This window comes from Micromys minutus, assembly GCF_963924665.1.
Source record: "Micromys minutus genome assembly, chromosome: 7".
Taxonomy (NCBI): Eukaryota; Metazoa; Chordata; class Mammalia; order Rodentia; family Muridae; genus Micromys; species Micromys minutus.
The window spans coordinates 10732671-10740584 of NC_137976.1; the positions used below are offsets into that span (position 1 = coordinate 10732671).

The 7914-nt window shown below is 37.8% G+C and overlaps 1 pseudogene across 1 annotated transcript; it reads right to left on the reverse strand.

The window, feature by feature from the left end:
• Positions 1-2108: 2108 nt before the first annotated feature.
• Positions 2109-3815, reverse strand: LOC308422747 (zinc finger CCHC domain-containing protein 9-like; annotated as a pseudogene). The gene is made up of 2 exons: positions 3661-3815; positions 2109-2789 (listed from the first exon to the last, which is right to left on the reverse strand). The product of its transcript is annotated as a zinc finger CCHC domain-containing protein 9-like (transcript).
• Positions 3816-7914: the final 4099 nt, after the last annotated feature.

A 7914-nucleotide genomic window follows, 5' to 3' on the forward strand; every position in this document is an offset into this window, starting at 1 on the left:
TTCCCCAATAAAAAGATATAGGCTATCAGATTGGATACATAAATAAAATCCAGCATTTTGCTGCAAACAGAAAATTCATCTTAGAGACAAGCACAGACATTATCTCAGAGTAAAAGGTTGAGAAAAAATCTTCCAAGTTAATGGCCCCAAGAAGCAAGCTGGAGTGGTCATTCCAATATTGAATAAAGTAGATTTTCTACCAAAAGTTATCAAAAAAAAAAAGATAAGGAGGGACACTTTTTACTCATTACAGGGGAAATTTGTCAGTAGAAATGCTCAATCCTTAACATATATACTCCAAATAAAAGAGCACCCATGTTCATAAAAGAAACCCTACTAAAGTTCAAAAAATACATAGCACCCCACACAATAATAGTGGGGGACTTCAACACCCCACTGTCACCAATGGACAGATCATGTAAACAGAAACGGAACAAGAACACAGTAAAACTAGCAGTGGTTATGAACCAACTGAAATTAATAGATATCTACAGAGCATATCATTGTAAAACAAAAGAATAAAACTTCTTTTCAGCATTTCATGGCACATTCTCCAAAATTGACTATATAATCGGTCAAAAACTATCCTCAATAGATATAGAAAGATTGAAATAGTCCCATGCATCCTATCAGATCACCATGGTCTAAGGCTGGTTTTTAATAAGAACAAAGACAACAAAAAGCTCATATACACATGGAAACTAAATAATGCTGTGTTAAATGATAGCAGGGTCAAAGATGAAATAAAGAAAGAAATTAAGGATTTTCTAGAATTTAATGAAAACAAAAACACAACATACCCAAACCTATGGGATGCAATGAAAGCAGTACTGAGAGGAAAACTCATAGCTCTGAGTGCCTCCAAAAAGAAACTGGAGAGAGCATACACTAGCAACTTGACAACACAGTTGAAAGCTCTAGAACAAAAGGAAATAGATAAGCCCAAGAGGAGTAGATGGCAAGAAATAATCAAACTTAGAGCAGAAATAGACCAAATTGAAACAAAAAGAACCATTCAAAGAATCAACAAAACCAAGAGCTGGTTTTTGAGAAAATTAACAAGATTGATAAACCCTTAGCCATACTAACTAAAGGGCAAAGAGAGAGTATCCAAATTAACAAAATCAGGAATGAAAGTGGAGACATGATAACTTTAACTGAGGAAATTCAAGAAATCATCAGATCCTACTACAAAAGCCTATACTCAACAAAGCTGGAAAGTCTGGAGGAAATGGATGAATTCCTAGACAGATACCAGATACTAATGTTAATCCAGGACCAGGTAAACCATTTAAATAATCCCATAACACCTAAAGAAATAGAAGCAGTCATCAAAAGCCTCCCAACCAAAAAAAACCCCAGGACCAGATGGGTTCAGTGCAGACTTTTATCAGACATTTATTGACAACCTAATACCAATACTCTCCAAACTATTCCACAAAATAGAATCAGATGGATTACTACCTAACTCATTTTTTTTGTTTTTTTTTTTTTGTTTGTTTTTTGCAAAGACAAATGCCTGATAAAATTTTATTCAGTACTGAAAATTACAGATTTTGTGACAATATACAAATAAATTTTTATTACAATAAATTGATACTCTGAATTAAGAGCATATAACAAAATATTTCTTTATTCACAAGCTGAAAGGCATATGGTTAGTTTAGGGGTCAATTTTGATTCATAATTTACATTTGTAGCGATGACTGCCACCATCAGGGATTGAGGCACTCGTTATTTCTAAGTTCCATCTGTTAAGATCTACTCTTAGGCACGTTGCCTGTAATTTCAGTACTCTGGACGCTGGGTTATTAGTCTGAAGCCAACCTGGGCTACAAAGAATTTGTTTCAAATACAGACAGACACACAGGCATAGAGAGACATACATACAATACAGACAGACAGACAGACACACACACACACACAGATCTAAAGGGTATAATTAATCACTCTGTACTTTCTGATGGAGTGTAGGCGACCTGGCCCCCGTCAAGGTCAGAGTCATGTCTGGAATACCGGCTGCCTCCACACGTTCCCGGATTTAATCTCTAAAGGCCTGCTTTGGAAAGTAACCTTGAGATGGCACTTGACAACTGTACCGATTCTTATCAAAAGTTAACGACTCTGGGTACTTTCGTCTTAGGTCTCTGCGGCTTCGGCACATCAAGGTCTTCGTAGTCTGCACTCATCCCCTAGGCCCAGCAACAAACTGTGACGATTCGATCTGAGTTCTGATTTTCAGTGCAATCTTTCTTGAAATGGTCCCTGGAACCACAGAGTTTACAGCCGCCACCGTCAGCACAGACTCCCTTGGTATTATCGGGGCAGGATCTGGACAGGTGTCCCATTTCTCCACAGACAAAACATTTTGCAAAAGGAAATTCACCAAGTGCAGGGTCCACGTTAGCTCTGCACTTCGTCATCTCGTGCTCCGGGGACCCGCAGCGGTAACAAATACCGGTGCCCATGTCCTGACTCTCTAGTACAGCTGGGCAGTCGGCAATTCCATGGCCAGGTTGTCGACAGTGGAAACATAGCATTGCATTCTTTTTTGCCGCCTATCTCTTTAGCCACCTTTCTTCCTGGCGACTGTCCTTCTTTAAGGACACTGCAAGTTCTTCCCTTACTTCCCGGCTGTCTGCTGCTATCAGCGGTCCATTGTGAAGCACCTGTGAGCTCTGCTTCAGGTATTCCATGAACCCGTTCACATCTTCATTCGGATACTCCTTTTCTCCTTGTTCTTTTTGCATTTTGTTTGAGGTACATCATTTCTTTTTTTTTTTAAACGACTTTATTTTACAAAACAAAGATAAATGTACAAATTTTAAACATTTTTTGCTTAAAATTATACATTTTTGTCAGTACTGTTTTTTCAGATATTAAAATAATTTTTACATAAAACTATGTGAATATATTTTTTAGTCAGTACTTGATTTTTTCGAGGGCTTGAAGTATGCATTGAAAACCTAATAGTTACCATGAGCGTAAAGTACATGCCAAACAAAACGCAATATGGAAATAGTCAAAGTCTTCTTGTTTTGTAAATATATTTTTTTTTTGTTTTCTTTATTTCTTGGACTTCATACAGTCTGTGAGTTGTTTCTGGGGGAGTGCAAGCCTCTGGGGTTAGCATCCCAATATCAGTGACTGCATATTATGTCTGTTCTTTTGTGACTGGGTTATCTCACTCAGGATGATATTCTCTAGATGCAGCCATTTTCTTAAGAATTTGGTTAAGTCATTGTTTCTGGTGGCTGAGTAGTATTCCATTGTGTAAATGTACCACAATTTTTGTATCCATTCATCTTCTGAAGGACATCTGGGTTCTTTCCAGCTTCTGGCTATTATAAATAGAGCTGCTATGAACATTGTGGTGCATATATCTTTGTTGTGTATTAAAGTGTCTCTGGGGTATATGCCCAGAAGTGGAATAGCTGGGTCTTCAGGTAGTACTATGTCCAATTTTCTGAGGTATTGCCAGACTGATTTCCAGAGTGGTTGTATTAGTTTGCAACTCCACCAACAGTGGAGAAGTGTTCCTCTTTCTCCGCAGCCTCGCCAGCATCTGCTGTCATCTGATTTTTGGATCTTGGCCAATCTGACTGGAGTGAGGTGGAATCTCAGGGTTGTTTTGATTTGCATTTCCCTGATGTGAGGTACATCGTTTCTAAGGGACGGCCACTGATTTGACACTGCTTTTGATTTGGAGGGTTTTGAGTTGCTCTCTCCGCAGATCCCTTCTTCATATCCTCCCATGATGTTGCAGACAAGGGTCGCTTACTATTTGAAGTACTGACTCTAGCCCACCTAGTCATGGTTGGATCAGGTACTTAATTAATCCCGTGTGAATCCTCCAGAGCAGCTGAGACAGCATGCCAGAGAGCCTAACTCATTTTTTGAGGCCAGAATAACCCAAGTTCCTAAACCACACAAAGACCCTACAAGGACAAAGAACTTCAGACTCACTTATGAACATTGATGCAAAAATACTCAAAAAAATCCTTTCAAACCGAATCCAAGAACATATCAAAATGATCATTCACCATGATCAAGTAGGCTTCATCCCAGGGATGCACTGAGGGTTTAATATATGGAAATCCATCAATGTAATCCACCATATAAACAAACCCAAAGAAAAAAACCACATGGTCATCTCACTAGAGGCTGAAAAAGCATTTGTCAAAATTCAAAAGCCGTTCATGTTAAAAGCCTTGGAAATAACAGAAATCAAAGGGCCCATACCTAAACATAATAAAAGCAATATACAGCAAACCATCACCCAACATCAAATAAGGGACTTGACAAGGTTGCCCACTCTCCCCCTACCTATTCAACATAGTACTGGAAGTCCTGGCCAGAGCAATTAGACAGAAGATAGAAATCAAAGGGATACAAATTGGAAAGAATAAAGTAAAAAACAACACTATCAGATGACATGATAGTGTACTTAACTGACCCCGAAAATTCCACCAGAGAACTTCTACAGCTTATAAACAAGTTCAGCAAAGTGCCTGGATATAAAATTAACTCAAACAAATCAGAAGCCTTCTTCTACTAACAGGACAAACATGTGGAGAAAGAAATTAGGGAAAAGATACCCTTCACAATAGTCACAAACAATATGAAATATCTTGGTGTGACTCTTATCAAGCCAGTGAAGGACCTGTATGACAAGAACTTCAAATCTCTAAAGAAGAAAATGGAGGAAGATCTCAGAAAATCGAAAGAACTTCCATGCTCATACATCGGAAGGATTATCATTTTAAAAATTGCCATCTTACCAAAAGCAATCTACAGATTTAATGCATTCCCCATGAAAATTCCAACACAATTCTTCATAGATTTGGAAAGAGCAATGTGCAATTTCATATGGAATATCAAAATACCTAGAATAGGGAAATCCTCAACAACAAGAAAACATCTACGGGAATCACTATCCCTGACCTCAAGCTATATTACAAGGCTATTGTGCTAAAAACTGCATGGTACTAGTACAGAGATAGGCAAGTGGATCAATGGAATAGAATAGAAGATCCAGAAATGAGCCCTCACATATATGGTCACTTGATTTTTGATAAAGGAGCTGTAAACATTCAATGGAAAAAGGACAGCCTCTTCAACAAATGGTATTGGTCCAACTGGCACTCAGCAAGCTGAAGAGTAAAAATAGAAACGTTCTTATCCTTGTACAAAGCTCAAGTGCAAGTGGATCAAAGATCTCCACATTAAACCAGATACACTGAAACTATTAGGAGAGAAAGTAGGGAAAACCTTAGAACACATAGGCACAGGAGAAAATTTTCCTGAACAGAAATCCAGTGGCTCATGCTCTAAGGTCAAATATTGACAAATGGGATTTAAGGAGATTGCAAAGTTTTTGTAATGCTAAGGACACTGTCAAGAAAACAAAACTGCAGCCAACAGAGTGGGAAAAGATCTTTATCAACCCCACATCAGATAGAAGCCTAATATCCAAGGTATACAAAGAACTTGGGAAGCTTGACACCAGAGAATCAAACAACCCTATTAAGAAATGGGGTACAGAGCTAAACAAAACATTCTCAGTTGAGGAATATAGAATGGCTGAGGAGCATCTAAGGAAGTGCTGGACATCCTTAGCCATCAGGGAAATGCAAATCAAAACAACCCTGAGATTCTACCTCATAACGGTCAGAATGGCTAAGATCAAAAATTCAGATGACAGCAGATGCTGGCGAGGATGTAGAGAAAGAAGAACACTTCACTGTTTTGGGGGTTGTAAACGGGTACAACCACTCTGGAAATCAGTCTGGAGATTCCTCAGAAAACTGGACATAGTACTACCTGAAGACCCAGTTATTCCACTTCTGGGCATATACTCCAGAGAAGCTCCAACATACAACAAAAACACATGCATCACAATGTTCATAGCAGCCCTATTTATAAATGCCAGAAGCTGGAGAGAACCCGGATGTCCTTCAATAAATGAATGGATACAAATTGTGGTATATTTACACAATGGAGTACTACTCAGCTATCAGAAACAATGACTTTATGAAATTCTTAAGAAAATGGCTGCATCTAGAGAATATCATCCTGAGTGAGATAACTCAGTCACGAAAGAACAGACATAATATGCAGTAACTGATAATTGGATACTAACCCCACAAAGCTCTGAACACTCCAGAACAACTCACAGACTATATGAAGTTCAAAAAAAAAAAGAAAAGAAAAGAAAAAAATGAAAAATCATTATGCTTAATCTTTACACACCAAGAAAACTTTGACTAATTCCAGGTTATGTCTTGTTTTACATGTACTTTATGCTCATTGTAAGTAGTAAGATCTTAATGGATACTATCAAACCTTTAAAAAAAAACCAAGTACTGACAAAAATGTATTCGTATACTTTTATGCAAAAATGCTTAAATCTGTACATTTATCTTTGTTTTTTAAAATAAAGTTGTTCAATTTTAAAAAAAGCTATATACACACACACACAAAACCTTTCTATCAGCTACCCTAACTTCCCCAAATTACTTAAATCAAAATAACTTTCTAAAACTATTTAAATCAAATCAGAAATTCTATAAAATCATTAATTCTGCTGAACAGCATTTTCTTACGTATGTTCATTTTCTTGCTGATCCGCAGATAACTTGACCAACAAGAGTGTGATATCATCCAGGAAGTAATCACACCACGAAATGGTCAGTGAGGGTTTTTTCATTGCCAATCACATCAATCCTTATAAATGAGAAAGAGTTATAACAAACATGAAAAGGCATATCTACTAGTAGCAAGAAGCAATTCTGCTTCCATGCCTCTTCAGGGTATACACATTACCGAGTAGCAATATGGTGGAATGCCCACTGCACTTCTTGCTGCAAGGCATCTTCCAGTCTCATCCCCCTCCCAAACAACCTTTGATTTAGCTGGCCACCAAGTAAGACTTTTTGCCCAGAGAATTTAAAGTCATATGTTTACGTATAGAAAGATTATTAAAAATATATCTCTGCTTCTTATGTTACATAACACTGTGATGATGCCTATTGTTTTTGTAATTTCCTTCCCTTGAAGATACATTCTGAATCAGCTTGCTGTTTTGGCTTGTGTTTGCTGTTTATTTAAGAAAAGAAAGGGGTAAGCTGGTGAATAAGGGAGTTGGGGCCTGTGCTAGTTCCCTGATCTATACAGCTACATTAGATTAAACATTACCTAGGAAATTGAGGATCATGGAGGGGGAGCTGATGCATAGAGTATTTATAGAATCATCTAAGAGATGGATCTCTGAGCAGGCCTATGGGCGATTATTTTGACTGCATTAATTGGTTTAAAAATATTTTTCTTAATTACGGATGAGACCATTTCCTGTTGTATCTTGAACTGTATAAAATGAAAAAACAAAAAAGAACTAACGAACACAAAAACAAATGCACATCTGTTTCTCTTTGTCCTTATCGTGGACGCAGCTGCTTTAGTCCCCTGACATCTGGACTTCCTCACGCGTACCTTGAACTGGGAGCCATATAACCATTTTATCTCCAAAGATTCTTTAATCTAAGCATTTTATCACAAGAACAGGAAAAGAAGGTGAGACAGGGCTTCTGTGAAATTATTTCCAAAGAGAATTGACTGATGAAAAAGGCTTGACCTAAATATGGGAGGCACCATCCTATGGTTTAGGATTCTAGAAAGAATGGATAGAGAAAAAGGGGGAAAGATACCTGACAACCAACATTCATCTCTTTATATTTCCTGGTCCAAGGAAAAGAGAGCAAATCGCCTCATACTTTCCCCATCAAAGACAAACTGATCATGCCATGCCTTCTCCACCTTGATGAGCATTTGCCCTCCAACCATGAGTCAAAATGAATCCCCCTTTCCATCAAGTTGATTCTTTTGGGATTTTATTAAAACAGCAAGTCACTAATT